The following is a 16,811-nucleotide window of genomic DNA, read 5'->3' on the forward strand; positions in this document are numbered from 1 at the left end:
TAACATTTATGATTTATGATTAATGGGACTAGGTAATGGGCCAGGAAAAAATAATGTCTCCATATAGGGGAAATACAAAAAGGATGAATCTATGGCATAAAACTCAGTATAGACTGTAATAAAGTGCACATATTGGTAATCCTTATTTATGCTACAAGTGATACAATACATTTAGCAATACACATGTGAGGTTACACTAACTGCATAAAAACCATGGACAACACCATGCTTTCCCCGCCTGCTGTAATATCCCAGTTTAATAATATGTATATTTTTGTATGTAAATTAAACTGTATATGTATACATTTTAAAATATGGAGTTTCGTATTTCATTTTTTGCTATTTTAATTTGTGTGTAGCTGTCGCTCTCATGGATACATATGATAATAAAAAAAATAAAATAATTTATATTTAGTGTGCATTCTCTTTTTAAATCAATGTTTGGGACAGATATTACATTTATTTTGCCTTGTTTTTTAACTGGAATTAGGCTGCTGCCACATCTCATGCTAACCACACATGTATGTAACACGTAACATGTTAGAATGGTGAAACATGTGAACTGATGATCTCTATAGGTGCATGTCAGTGGTCATCAGAGGATCCAATAGGGAAGATAAGCAGAGAGTAGCCAGATGCAAAGTAATTCTGGGAGTGGAGCCGGAAAATCTGGATTGTGTTAAATTGTATAGATCCAGCTTTTCAACGTGTGAACAGTTTCAGGGGCGCACAAAGAATTTTTCAGGGGGGGTTTCCTCATTCCCAGAAAAAAATAAATCCTAAAGACCTTGCGCGGCAGCTCCGTTTCGGCTGCACTGTAGTATATGTAGGGCACTTTTTAGTGGAGGGGCAGGGGGTTTCTGGAGACCCAGAACCCCCCCCCCCCCCCCCCGCGTGCGCCACTGAGTTTAAGACAAGTACAAACGCAATATTAACGGGACTCCTATATTACATGTACACAATCCCGTTTCACACCAGGTTCCAGTCTGTTTTACATATTTAGAAATTGTAGAATTGCAGTAAAAAAAACATGTTCCCAATTGGTCAAGTAGTTGTGACAATATATAGGGTTGATCAATGATTTACCAGCTATAAACACTGTATATCACTGTGATGAAAAAGTCTATTCCTCTAAGAAAATAATAATAAAAAACACTAATTAATCCCCACTGTGTGGGTTGCATGTGGTTTTACACTACGTACACAACATTTAAATGTAAAAGTAGGCCAAAACAGGAGGATGGTCGTCTAGCAGTGCCAAACTAATTAATCTAAATCAGAATCTCTGATTAGGACTCTTTATTTTACCTCCAGGAGGTATGGAACTTGGATTCAGTACTAGTAGCTCTGTTTTTATAGAGAAAGATTCCCCGTGATTTGAAAGTAACTCTGAAAAGTAGGGCAGAATATTCCCAACTGAAAATTATAGGTTGGCACTAAAATGGACCAAAATAAAATAATTATTTTTACCCATCGTGTATACGGCCAAACCATATTGACTTATTGTAAATCTGTTTTCAATACTTTATGACGCTGCTTCAGAAATCTAAATGTAACCAAAAAATCCAACATTGTATTTAAATCACTTAAACCAATCTCCTCATTACTGAGAAATAAAAAACAATGTAACCAAAGCATTAAAACTGAATGTAAATTAAAATTGATCCATCACCAAAACACTATATAGTCATATTTATGTTTGCAAACACAACCTGATGGTGCAGAGAAAGCACAGAGATAGTGTAGAGATGGTTCAGAGAAAGCACAGAGATAGCCTAGAGATGGTGTAGAGAGAGCACAGAGATAGCGTAGAGATGGTGCAGAGAAAGCACAGAGATAGCGTAGAGATGGTGCAGAGAAAGCACAGAGATAGCGTAGAGATGGTGCAGAGAAAGCACAGAGATAGCGTAGAGATGGTTCAGAGAAAGCACAGAGATAGCGTAGAGATGGTGCAGAGAAAGCACAGAGATAGCGTAGAGATGGTTCAGAGAAAGCACAGAGATAGCCTAGAGATGGTGCAGAGAAAGCACAGAGATAGCCTAGAGATGGTGCAGAGAAAGCACAGAGATAGCGTAGAGATGGTGCAGAGAAAACACAGAGATAGCCTAGAGATGGTGCAGAGAAAGCACAGAGATAGTGTAGAGATGGTGCAGAGAAAGCACAGAGATAGCGTAGAGATGGTGCAGAGAAAGCACAGAGATAGCGTAGAGATGGTGCAGAGAGAGCACAGAGATAGCATAGAGATGGTGCAGAGAAAGCACAGAGATAGCGTAGAGATGGTTCAGAGAAAGCACAGAGATAGCCTAGAGATGGTGCAGAGAAAGCACAGAGATAGCGTAGAGATGGTACAGAGAAAGCACAGAGATAGCGTAGAGATGGTGCAGAGAAAGCACAGAGATAGCGTAGAGATGGTACAGAGAAAGCACAGAGATAGCGTAGAGATGGTGCAGAGAAAGCACAGAGATAGCGTAGAGATGGTGCAGAGAAAGCACAGAGATAGCGTAGAGATGGTGCAGAGAAAGCACAGAGATAGCCTAGAGATGATGCAGAGAAAGCACAGAGATAGCGTAGAGATGGTGCAGAGAAAGCACAGAGATAGCCTAGAGATGGTGCAGAGAAAGCACAGAGATAGCGTAGAGATGGTGCAGAGAAAGCACAGAGATAGCGTAGAGATGGTGCAGAGAAAGCACAGAGATAGCCTAGAGATGATGCAGAGAAAGCACAGAGATAGCGTAGAGATGGTTCAGAGAAAGCACAGAGATAGCCTAGAGATGGTGCAGAGAAAGCACAGAGATAGCGTAAAGATGGTGCAGAGAAAGCACAGAGATAGCATAGAGATGGTGCAGAGAAAGCACAGAGATAGCGTAGAGATGGTGCAGAGAAAGCACAGAGATAGCGTAGAGATGGTGCAGAGAAAGCACAGAGATAGCGTAGAGATGGTGCAGAGAAAGCACAGAGATAGCGTAGAGATGATTCAGAGAAAGCACAGAGATAGCCTAGAGATGATGCAGAGAAAGCACAGAGATAGTGTAGAGATGATGCAGAGAAAGCACAGAGATAGCGTAGAGATGGTGCAGAGAAAGCACAGAGATAGCGTAGAGATGGTGCAGAGAAAGCACAGAGATAGCCTAGAGATGGTGCAGAGAAAGCACAGAGATAGCCTAGAGATGATGCAGAGAAAGCACAGAGATAGCGTAGAGATGGTGCAGAGAAAGCACAGAGATAGCCTAGAGATGGTGCAGAAAAAGCACAGAGATAGCGTAGAGATGTTGTTTGAAAGTGTACATAGTAAACGTAAAGTCCCATTATCCTATTTGTACATACTATAATATTATAATGAAGTATAATATACATAGAAGAGTATATTGTTGATTTGACTTGAAAGTTGCATGTTCCATATAAAATGTAATTAAATACAAACACATATACACAAAATGGTAATTTTTTTCTACAGTAGACCAAATAGAAATGTCAATTAAATAAAGAAGTACTATCAGCTGAAGTGGTCAGTATGCAATCAGTCAATCAGAAGCGGCTAAATAGTTCTGGTGATTGTCATCATCATTGCATATTGTTATACCTGCCCTCGAGCACCCGCCAGACATTCACCTCCTAAAGACATTTATGCGGATGTGCCCATGTCTAATTGTGTCTAAGATACATGAACACACCCTTAATGTACTCAGCCTATGCATGCCCACCCCCGTCCCATCTCTCCAGGTGCAACGTGAAGCAAGTCAGCAACAAGCAAAATTGTATATAAGAATAATGCATTTTTGGACCACATGCTCATTAACAAAATGCTTACCTCATGCAAAAAAACAAATGTACATCCAACCTCTTTTATTATTTTCTTCCTGTTACTTTTCTCTTTCTGCAGCACAGTGGGGCAGCAGGAACATGCCAGCTCTGTGGGGGTGCCATTAGGGACTGTGCACTGTAGTAATAGCCCCAATATTCACTCAGTAAGAGAAGAGTTAGGGATTACTGGGTCTGGTAAACTTTTTTTCAATTAATAAAAAAATGCCTTCTTCTGGAGACCCAGGAGGTCACTCAGAGGTGGTGATTTGAGTATGGGGGGATTTCTGGGCATCTGGCGATCCCTCCTAAGTACATACCTCCACGGTGCCATACAATTAGTTATGGTTATTCTACTGAAAACAAATCTGCCAATGAATGATTCACAAAATCATTACCTAATTATGGACAGGGGCTGGCTGAGCTGGGGGGCATCTGCCCCCAAAGGCCGGCCCATAGTGGGCTACCTTGGGCTGGGTCACTGGGCCATCTGCACTTTTTCCTTTAAAATAGGCTGTGGGTCAAGTCTTGCCCCCTGGGCTAAAATTTTGCCAGCCCTCCCATGGTTATGGGTGTATTTTGGATGTTCCATAAAATAGTTAACACAAACCGGACACAATGGTACTTTCCAACACATATTTTTCTATTTTTGGTGATTTATCACTGTACAAAATATAAGGGTTACATTCAGGGAACTAAAATCGACTTAGGATGTCGGATTTGTGAGAGCTGCAGTTGGTCAACAATATGAGGCCAGAAGCCCCCAAGCTTTCGTCTGTGAGCGCACATGATACTCACTGCTAGAAATTAGCGGCCTCCTTAAAGAGAAGAGATACTCAGAGGCTTTCATGTCCAGCAGTTCTCTTACACCACTCATATTGTGTCTGGTTTATGTGATCCCTGCATAAACCAGATAAATTAATCCTGTCCCATATATTGCAACAAACAACCCACAAACAGGTATCAGTTATTGCAAGAAGATCTTTTCTACATAATTAGAAGAATTATTCTCATGCTCAGTTAGACTTATTTACTAGCCTCAAAATACATACTTTTTTTTCATTATTATTTTTATTAAAATCTTATATGGTAAGGGGGAGGGATACAGAATAAAGAAGGGAGGAGGGGAGGGGTACATAGTGGGGAGCAGACATAACAAATAACACCACTAAACAGAAATTGACATCAGTTTATAATGGACAAGTAACAAGGAGTCGCTTGGGCACATAGGCAAACTGAAACCAGTGTTGTGAGGTAGGCAGAGTAGGTGGTCGTATTCTCAAGAGATGGTGGTCAATACCATCTAAATATCGTGTATCTAGTATAAGTTTAAGTTTATGTATCTGTTTTAATAAATACTATATATTTTTAAACAATCACATTACAGTGCCAGTGTTTTATGATTTGAGGGCGTACTGCAATTTGTTTTTTTATATATATATTTTACTTACGGGTTTGCAGATCCCGTGCAGTGGGTCCATCTTATCATATCCATAATCTTGTGCCATTATATTTGTTGTTTTTAGGTGGTCGTAGAAGGCTACCGCCATCCCTGTCTGTAGTGAACTAATGCCAGGCCATCCATTTAACTATGGGCGAGGATGGTGCTATAGAGTAAAGGACATCCTACGCCTCCATTTTGAAGCTGAACTAAATTTTGGCGGTCACATTGTGGATAGTGGGATGGGGGGTTAGGGTTGCATCCACTGTTGCACGATCGCCGCTCTAGCGGCTCTGAGGATATTCCCCCCATACATATCTATAATGTTTCGGGAATTGTTCAGGAAATAAATGTAAAAGGACTAGAATGGCAATGGCATCAGTGACATTTTAGTGACCTTCTCTGCTAAGTGGAAGACCACAGACCAGAGCGGTTGAATAATCGGGCAGTTGGGGATGAGAGGGCCACATCTTGTGGAGGCGGGATGGGGTGAGATAAGTCCTATATAGGAGCTTCAGAAACATTCCTATATGGTTAGTACATTTAGACATTTCAGATAAATTATTATAAATGTATTCCTGTTTAGCTGAGGAGTGGGAAACATTGATTTCTGATTCTCATTTATTCTGAGAGGCATGTTTAGGTGGGTCTGTAAGAGTGTTCAAGTGTTGATACCAAAAAGTGATGCCCCCTTTATTGTTACTCTTGGTCAATTTAGAATAAAGCAAATGCAGGGGGGGCTCAAAGGGTGTGCCCTATGCAGAAGGTCAGTGAACCAATGGTGCAGCCGCAGGTACCTGTAGAAATACTTGGTGGGGAGACCAAAGCTGTCTTGCAGTCACGCACAGGAGCAAGCAAGTGTGTGAGGGAGTGACAGCCCTTGGAGAGCTATGTTGGATACGTCTAAGTCAGGAATGAGCTTGGAAACATTAGATAATGGGAGATTTCAAGTAGGGGGAGCAAAATCTTTGAAAATTCCCAAAATCATATCCCAAACCTTAATTGCGTCCAGGATGGAGGATGGAGGATGGAGAGTAAGTGGTCTCAGGAGTGAGGGAGCCAAATCAGGTCTGCGAAAGGAAAAGAGGTATGAAGGGTGTGTTCCATATCCACCCGGTGCTTGTGACAAGCCGGAAGTGAACAGTATCTAATCTGGGATATGATGCACGCTTCCTGGTATTTTGTCAAGGTAGGCAGGGCAAGGTAGGCAAGGTATGCGTTACCTTCTGGGGAGTACCATTCGGGCTAAAGATAGTCAAAAGGATTTGCCCCACAAGATATATGTAAGCTTAAAGGAGTGAAATGTGTCCATAAACCTCTTTGGAAGCAGGTAGGGGATTGTTCTAAAGACATACATACGTTTAGGGAGCAACATCAAAATATATGCTTTTACCAATGGTTCTTAAGGCTAATTATACTATATAAATGGACATGGGAATGAAGCACATTGTTTTCAATGACTCTATACCCACTAACATTAGCACTTACAGTTGGGAGCATTTTGCATTGTGGCTGTTTTTCAGCTGATGCTCCATTTACTTGTGTTGACCCGTCCCGCTGTTCTCCGACTACGTTTATTGACCACCACATATTAAACACGATCACATTTGACATGTGGTGTCTCTTGTGTTTAACATAACAACAATGGGTTCTTTACAAATCAATTCAGTAAAACTGAAACATGGGAAAATAATGACCTGTACAAAGAAAACATTGTGAAACATTGATGCTGCTTGTGGGTAAAAGAGCAGGAAGGGAGAAAGAAACAGAAAGCACAGAGGTACCAGCAGTGAAAAATGTGAATATTGACTAGTCCATATGATGTATGGAAATAATAATATATTGCTATAATACAGTGCTACACCATGGACAGAAGGCACGTGGTTTAGCCTCTCCCATATAAACTAAAGAAGTTGCTTGTATGAAGTTACCCTCATACCCAGATATTCTTTCCATCACTGACAGGATGGATTCCATATTGGACCACTTTTAAATAAGTCATGTGACACAAGTAGCCAGACTCTGCTTATTGAGGACAAACAAATATGTTGATGCTGGACAAAATCCTATTTCTTTGGAAAAAGAAATCTAAAATAGTCAAAACTGGGCTGCAAGTATAGCGCAGTTAATTATGTTATATCCATACATATTTAGAAATCATGGGTTCCTAATTTTCAAGTCACATTGACCATTCTGAATAAAAAGATTTTGCTTTCAGCTGAAACATTGATAATTGGGTAATTGAGAAGTCATTTTAGGTCAGAAAACCTCACTTGACCTTGGATGAGAATATACCACTGGCACACAACCATTTATGTCGCTATCTTAAATAAAATTAATAATAACAGTAAGGTAAAATAAATGGAAAATGATACATGAAAACACTTTTTTTAATTTGCTGGTTAATCAGTTGATTTTTGCTACTACATATCATTGTGAGCAAAACTTTTTTATTGCCTGATTTTGCAATATTAATAATTAATTTATAATATTGTTTGCTTTGTGGTAGATTTTTTTTTTTGGTCACAGAGTTTTGTAATACTGCTGTATACAGCACTTAGCAAAGCACGGTTTCAAATTGCTTTATCTTTTCAATTCAGCACAAACTGTAACAGTAAGCTAATAAAAAGGTCTATTTTAACCATACAGTACTTGCATACATAATCACACAGCATCTCCCGGTAACAGTATTACCTGTGTCAGTGCTTTTCATATTGCTGTCCCGGTGGTCCCTAAGGAGTTTAGCAAGAGTCCCCATTGGCTTCAGGTATTTCTATCAGGCTCAGAGTATGTCCTAATAATATTAAGAGGTTGGTTGAAGGATATTGGTGTCTGCATCTGCTTTGATTTCATGCTCTGTGTAGTTCAGCTTTCATATACCATACACACACAGTACGCCATGATCTTTAACTTTGATCACAAAGTTTCTCTTTTCACTTCTAGCATAATTTCTGATTACATCTGCATTGTTCTATGATTTTGCACATGATTACTCATCTATTAACTACACTCGCTGCTGCACGTACTCCTGCTGCGTGACTGGGTTTTAAAAATATATAAAGTGTATGGAGATAGCCAATCTTCGTGGAAACTGGTTAGAGGCTCATTTATGTTATGGCCACCAATGCGGCATAAACTTGTAGATTTATAGCAGAAGAGGTCTTCACCTGTAGCAGCCGCCTTTCCCGTAGAGACTAGTTATGCTCACAGGTACTCAGGTGCCCCCAGGACTCACACTCAGTGTGGTACAAGTTTATGTTCACATGGCAGCACGCAGGTACAGGAGGTAATACATGGAGTAGGGGCAGGCCAGAGGTCTGCGGACTGGACAGAGCACTGGTTGAGACGTCAGGTACAAGCTGGGTCAGGGTCACAGGCAATGGTTCAGAGTCCGGGTACAGGCAAAGGATGTGGGTCACAGGCAATGGTTCAGATTCCGGGTACAGGCAAAAGGTCAGGGTCACAGGCAATGGTTCAGGGTCCAGGGACAGGCAGAGGTCATACACAGATAAATCAATCCAAGGTTCAACATCAAAATAGCACAGGAGCAGGCAGCAGTACTGGGACAGAACGCTATAACCGGCAGTGATGACTAGTCCTCACTGCCTTAAAAAGTACAGATGACCAATCAGGACAAGGCCCTGTAAGTGCTCCCAGCACTTGCATAATTAATTACTGGCACTTGCAGCCAATGATATTGCAGAGCGCCCAGCAGAGTACCTAAACCTAATCAGCCATAATTGAGTAAGCCTACACAGCCAGGCCAGCTGTCAAACAACCGGGCGCGAGGGAGCCTGAGGCGACCCGGTTGTTGCCTAGGCAATCTGGACGAAGAAACCGGAAGTGACGCCCCGGTCATCATGACGACGGCCAGGACACCATTAGCAGGGCCAGGAGAGTCGCGGTGGCGAAGTCCAATTCAAAGCCAAGGGTCATACACGGGAAATCAGTAGCAGTATCAGGATACAGGAACAGGAACAAGCAGGTCAGCAGACTGGAGCACAGAAGCTATAACTGGCAGTGAGGCTGCAGACCTCACTGCCTTAAATACATGGTTAGACCAATCAGAGCCTAGCTCTGTAACCACACACAGGGCCCTGTTAATTAATTAAATCAACCGCTAAATAGCCTCCAGGCTATTAGATAACCTTGCGCATGCGCCCGGCTGTCCCCTGTCATGGTGACGGCCGGGACGCTGGGGCAGACAGGAAGCGAGCCGCGGCGGCTGTGAGTACCGCCGCGGCTCGTGACAGATGTGCCCCAATATACACTTCTTTCTGCTTTTCTTCTTTCTTGAATATTTATATATTAGTGTATGGGTGCACCCATTAGGACTATATCTACACACATGTCCTAAAAATCCTTATTGGTTTGGGGATTTTTTTAGATAGTAAACCCAGCGCGGTTGTTTTTTATTGTTTTTTCTGTTTTACAACATAAAATAAATTTGTAACATAAAATAAAAGAACAACTCTTAACAGTATAACCATTATAGACATATTTGTTTAAATATATCTATTTTTACATTAAATTCATAAAGATGCTTGCAGTGCGTGCAGTACATACAATACATTTTTATAGTCTCTTAGTTGCATACGTACTTTTTAGTGGGTGCAAACGATACAGGTGAAACCAAGCGTAATTACGAGAAACCCAGGGCTTGAATTGGCTGCATCTGAATGCCCTTACTGTATATGGCCTACATTAGTCCGCCCCATTCCGTCTCTCAAGTCATAGATAGTTGTGTCATTTACGTTCAGACATGTATTGCGTTCATTGGTATAAGGTCTGTTTCTGAGCATGCGCTGAGCTTTTTCATGCAAGGTACGCTGAGGAAATGGATGAACGTCCTAAATGGTGGTAGTAATTATCACGACTACCGCAACGCCAACAAGACTTTACCCGACATGGTATGTGCGAACCTGGTAATCACGACTCACTGGTAACGCCGAATGTTTGAAATGCACAGGTCCAACAGGAATGAAGATGCCGGCAACAAAAAATGACGTCACTTTCAAGGACGATACTATTGTATGTGCTTGTAAGGGAGTAATGGAAGGAGGTGCCGGCTGCACAATTTACAAGGCTTGGTAAAAAAAAAAACATTGGACAGCCGGCACCTCCTTCCATTACTCCCTTAACAGCACGAACAATAGTATCGTCCTCGAAAGTGACGTCATTTTCTGTTGCCGGCACCTTTATTCCTCGCGATTGTTGGACGTATGCATTTCAAACATTCAGCGTTACCAGTGAGTCGGGATCACCAGGTTTGCACATACTATGTCGGGTGAAGTCTTGTCGGCGTTGTGGTAGTCACAGTAAGTTACCCAACCCATCCTAACACTCATCCAGCTCTGTATATTTGTTGTTCAGGTAGAAGGAATCTCTCCCTCATATTTTCCTTTCTTGCAACCTCCATTTTCACATCCCTTTGTGATGCCCAAAGGCTGTGGGAAGATGTAGCGCTGTGCAGGAGCAATTTGATATCTCTAGAATTACATTTTTAAACATCGGTTTGCAACGTGGCTCCTCCAGTTGTGAGGTAGGTAAACCTCAGTCCCAGCTAGGCCCTGTGGGGAGCTCTGAGCCCTCTTACAATAGTAAAAAGTGGATGTGAAGCTCCTGTCACAGTGATGCTGTAGGGTGTTGGTATCAAACACACTCTATATAAAACGAGGTTCATATGTCCGATGGTTGCAGTTTATTAATGTACCTGCTTTGGATTTAATTAAATTACATAAAGTTGCTTTTTACTAAATTGCTGCCGGTGGGGTCCTCTGTGGAACTAGTCTATTTGAGCCTCAGAATCTTTAATATGAATTTTCTTTGGGTTACTGAGGATTACTAATCAGTATTTTGTTTAAGAATTCAACTCTACACCAAAATACAGACAAGAAAACACTTTCCCATAACCTATAGACCTCCTTGATAGAGGCCATACCTCACACTATTGTTAAAGTCCCCATAGAAGCCATCGGAGGGCGCCACAACCACACCACGTCGGAAGCGTGCTATGGTCCTCCCCTGTAAAGTGTCTGGCAGGCTCGTAGTTCTGTGCCACATTTTTTTACTCCTACCTCTCCTGTGTAACACTTTTGTTCCCCCCTAACCTCTAAGTCCTCCCCCCCTCAACTCTGTATCACATTTCTCCCCCTTCACCTGTAGCACATATCTCCCTCAGTCCTCCCTTGTAGCCTAGGCAGTGAATCAGATTGCAGCTAATTCATTATGATTTCGCTGCCACAGTCTTCATGTCTGCAGTGAGACCTGATACAGTGCAGGACAGAAGAGATACAGTGGGGCCAGGGACACTGGAAGACAAATACTCTTCGTACCGCTTCCTGTTGGCTACAGAAGAACAAATTCTTGTGATTTATGGACTATAAATTTCATTAAATGCTAAATTTACAAATACAATATACAGAATGCCATCTCGCAAAACTCTACAATATAGTGTGGTCTGCAACAAAATTCCGCTGCAAGTTTGCTCATCTCTAGGATCACATATGTAAGTCTAAGGTTGGAGTTACCTTATTTCATACTTGCCCACTCTCAGTGCCTGATTCATTAAGGAGAGCAAAGCAAATAAAGGAGTAAATTGGCAAAAACCATGTTGCACTGGAGGGCGAGGTAAATTTAAAATGCGGGGACATATTTATAGTTGGGCTAGGGCATGACCTAGATCAACCTTAAATTTTAGTGTCAAAATAAAGCTATCAAGTGTTTGTTTCCTACATGAAAAAGCAGCCAGTATTTTACTTACGTGCGAAATAATACACTAATTTGCACCCCTTGCATTGCAACATGATTTGTCCAGGAGCAAATTTGCTCCATTTTTTTGCTTTTCTTTCCTTAATGAATTAGGCCCTAAATTCCACGTACCTCTCCCGGACTCCCAGGAGAGCGAGCCACTCTCCCGCATGTTGCCCACTTCCTAGCAATGTGAGTGGGACAGGGGGCCTAGATGACACAATTTGCAAGTTGCTTAATTTTGTCCCCACTCCCAGCGGCATGATTACGAGATTACCATATCTACCTACTTTCTGACTCTCCCCAGATTATGTCCTACTTCCTGTAATGCTTTTGTGTACAGATTCTTGCTTCATTCCTGATTGACTTTGGATCTGACCATTCTTCTGAATTGTAATTTTGCACTTTGCAGCTTGATTTTTACTGAGCTTAGCATCTTAATACTACATATTGTTTGTTCCTTTCTCTTTGGTAGCTTATACACATGTGTGGGCCCAGACTTTACACTTCCAAAGGTTCACAGTACATAGTTAATAAAGTGAACACACAACCAGAATATCCCTTTTCCCATTGACTAAATGTATCCATAAAATACTTATTTGTGAATGCTAAATCTAATAAAAGTGCTCCAGTAATCCATACCTTCATATATGTCCTTATATAGGATTGTATGCACCCCCCCCCTCCCCAATTATATTGGAGTTGTGCTAGCATGTGCAGAACTAACAGATAGTTTAGCTATTAAGAACATCTGTTTACTAATTCCACACATTACTGGTTCTGAATAATCAGCAGGAATAGTATGGGCAAACAATTTGGTACTGGGGTAATGATAAATTATAAGAGGATTTATGCCCTCCCTAATCCATAAGATCAGTCTCATCAAAATATATATGAGATAATTTACCTCCTAGCCACCAAGGAGCCGTGTGCTTATATAAAGACACCAAACAGCAGGACAAGTGATGTCATACAGGTCACAGAAATCCCAGGTGGCTTCTAACATCTATAGTTTACAGTTGGAACCGTACTGTTCCTTAAACTACACACATTTCAGTCATGAACATTAACATTAGGCAATCAAAACCAGATATTTACAGGTGTGCATGCATATAGTATATTAGCCATAACTGTATGCTAATAGGAAAAGACGTTGTAGATTTGCAATGGTAAAAAAACCATCACAAGTATTAATAGGAAAACTAGGGCATATATCAGTCTGATAAAGGGCTTTGCAGATCCTCCCGGACAGCTCACAGCTTGTTGTATAAAAACAGTCCTTATTAGTGCAGACTGACTGTGAGAATGATTGTCTCTTTAAAACAAAAGCTGACTGATGCCAGAATTCAGTGTAGCTGTTCACACAAATTAACAATGTAATAGGGCAATGGTTTGGTGTCTATCACTTATTAGAACCCTTGATCTGTGTAAAGATGTAACGTATTGAGGTTTGTGGTGGTATTAAAGCAGTTAATCCGCTTAGCCTTGCATTAGCTACTGTACCAGTATTGTGTGCAGACTTTAATGAAAACAACACTATAGAAAACAGGGACATCTGAAGATTTTATGGCACACGGAGGAAGCATTTGCTGTGCTATTTTCAAGCGACATGGTGCATTGCTCCTCAACAAATGTGATACCCGAGCATGGCATTGAAGAAGACAAGGATTTTCTCGTTACGTTTGTTATGTATCCATTATATCATAAAAGCACTGTAGTGATTTCATGGTTGCAGGAAGTTTTCCAAAAGCCAGCTAACAAAACAAGTTATCAAAAAAGCTTAAGAGTCTGCAAAATGATGTTTTCATCTGGACTTTTTCATTTTTTTTTGTCCATAGAGTAGTTTGAAAAGCTGCAGGCTGTCACTTGGCAGCGATAGAGCCGCACGCATGTAGTTGGGTTATATTGGCAAATTGAAAGCATAGCCAAGAACTTGTAATAAACAAATGAGTCATGTGCAATTGTTGGACTGGCTCACAGCTATAGAACTTCCTGAAAGAGCATTAAGTGCACAGTTGTAACCTGGCCAGGGAGAGTGGGCGGTGTTGCTAATATCTAGTGTGGAGGTCATCAATTCTAATTAATAAAATTGACTTAGTCCTGTCATAAACGCAATAGTGGAAACAATTTTGACAATATATATATATATATATATATATATATATATATATATATAAATTCATCATCATCAGATATATATATATATATATATATATATATATTTATATATATATATATATATATATATATATATATATGGCCAGCTCAACAAAATGTGCTGCTCACTCCTCACACAACGGTTTCATCTTATTGACTGCAAGCACTGCTGCAGAGCGGTACAATCTTCCATACATATAGATATACAGTAGCTCTGCCATGCTAATTTGCAAAACTTCAGTATAAGGGATCTGCATGTGACCCCTGCCACCTTACTGAGCTGATTAGAGAGGGGATTTACAGACAGGCATCCTCTTGGGCAGACCCAGGAGTTCTGTTGTGTTCTTGTGCTGCTACCTGCTGGCAAGATCACATCTCCTAGCAGCCCAGGGGACATACAGTGATATAAAGACACGCCATGAATGCCTTCGCGGAGCTGACACTGCTTCTAGCAGTATGAGAAGGAGCTGTCCCCTCCATGTTTCTCTCATTACTGCCCCCTCCATGTCTCTTATAGTGACCCCACCATGTCTCTCTCATTGCTGCACCCACCATGTCTCTCTCATTGCCCTCTTACCACCTTTAGTTGTGACAGCCATACCGCCGTTCCACTGCACGCTTCTTTCCGCCCAGTGAATACACTTCCTCTCTGAGCACTGGAATGTGGGGCTGTCTGACGTCTCCTCGGAATGCTCAGATAGCGCTCCAAGGAGTCTGCATGAGGCAAATAACATTCTCCAGTGGTGGAGTGGTAAGTGCCGGTGTTATCCAGGGCTAGGTATATAATAGGAGAGACTAGTTATATAGTTAGGATTGTGGTTCCCTACCTTGCACAGAACAAAGTTTGTTTTATCGCATATATTCAATCTGTTTACTAAACTCATTTTTGTCCACCACTACTTTATCGCCAATCTACGCCCCTATTATGAAAAATGTTCCAACCTAGCTTTGCCTCTATTTATCTGTGTATATTACTTCTGTCTGAATAGTCAAGCAGAGGTTCTCTTGGGTTGATCCATAATGAAGTAAATAAATAACATACTACCTGCTTTAAGACTACTAAAAGTCATGGGTGGAGGCACTGCAACACCACCTGTGAGTGACTTTCCAATTGCTATCCAATTCCCCTAGTGCAGGTCTGTCCCGAGATTGATTGGATAAGACAGACAACGACTCATTCATGATAAATGACAGGAAACACATACTGACAAGTACATAATGCAGAGCCTATTATGTTGGTCATTATGCCAAAGTTTATTCTTATGGTAAATATGCCATGGAGAGCTTATTTTGTTTGCAGTGCAAAAACCAAAGCTTATTTTATGACAAGTGTACAGTGCACAGCCTATTCTGGTGACTAGTATAGCAAGCAGAGCCTATTGTGGTGACAAGTACAGCAAGCAGAGCCTATTCTGGGGACTAGTACAGCAAGCAGAGCCTATTTTAGTGACTAGTACAGCAAGCAGAGCCTATTCTGGTGACTAGTACAGCAAGCAGAGCCTATTTTGGTAAATAGTATAGCAAGCAGTACCTATTGTGGTGACATGTACAGCAAGCAGAGCCTAATCTGGTGACTTGGAATAGCAAGCAGAGCCTATTTTAGTGACTAGTACAGCAAGCAGAGCCTATTGTGGTGACTAGTACAGGAAGCAGAGCCTATTCTGGTGACTTGGAATAGCAAGCAGAGCCTATTTTAGTGACTAGTACAGCAAGCAGAGCCTATTGTGGTGACTAGTACAGGAAGCAGAGCCTATTTTGGCGACTAGTACAGCAAGCAGAGCCTATTTTGGAGACTAGTACAGCAAGCAGAGCCTATTTTGGAGATTACTATAGCAGGCAGAGCCTATTCTGGGGCCCAGTACACAACGTGTTTAGAACAGTGTAATGTCACTACATATACTAGTGAGAAAATGTAATTTCATCAAACCATGTCTAGATAGAGCAGATAAAAGCGAGAGAGGATACTAAAATTTACATATGAATATATATGGGAGCATTTACTCTATCCCTATTTATGGATACTGTACACACCAATTTCTGGAGAACTAAGTACCCATACTGCCACCTCTACCAATTAAAATGTTCAGGTAACAGGTGTCATTTAGATAAACACCAAATGTGTGCGACTCCCAGCAGGTGACCTTTGCCCTGAATGGAATAAATGATCATTTATTATTCCATTCCTCCAGTTAGTTACTCACACCACCGCAGTCCTATAACAAATGCATTAGTGCTAAATATATTAATAAACTATTGTTCATTGACCTTTTCTTTTGTACCGTGATCAGATTAGGGTCTCTTTTGCCTTTACTGTGAGCGGGGTCCTGTGCACCATAATAGCACAGTTTAAGCATAGACTAAGTGTAGTGTAGATTTTAAATATAGTCGTACTTATTTGTGTTTTTTAATTCTCATTTGTATCTGTCTAATCAAAATATTTAGAGGCAAGTGTATAATATGATTTTTATAATTTACTTATTTTCTATCAGGGGAAAATGAAGTTTGAAGAGTACACCACTCAGTATGACAAAGCAGGCGCAGATTGGGTAGACACTTCTATGTTTGCTCTTAGCACAAAGGGATAGCAGGAAGCAACGTCTACCTTCTGACTTACCCTCTATTAGCTCCAATCAAGCAAAAAAGTTGACATTAGTATGACGTTTAA

This window comes from Mixophyes fleayi, chromosome 1 (genome assembly GCF_038048845.1).
Source record: "Mixophyes fleayi isolate aMixFle1 chromosome 1, aMixFle1.hap1, whole genome shotgun sequence".
Taxonomy (NCBI): Eukaryota; Metazoa; Chordata; class Amphibia; order Anura; family Limnodynastidae; genus Mixophyes; species Mixophyes fleayi.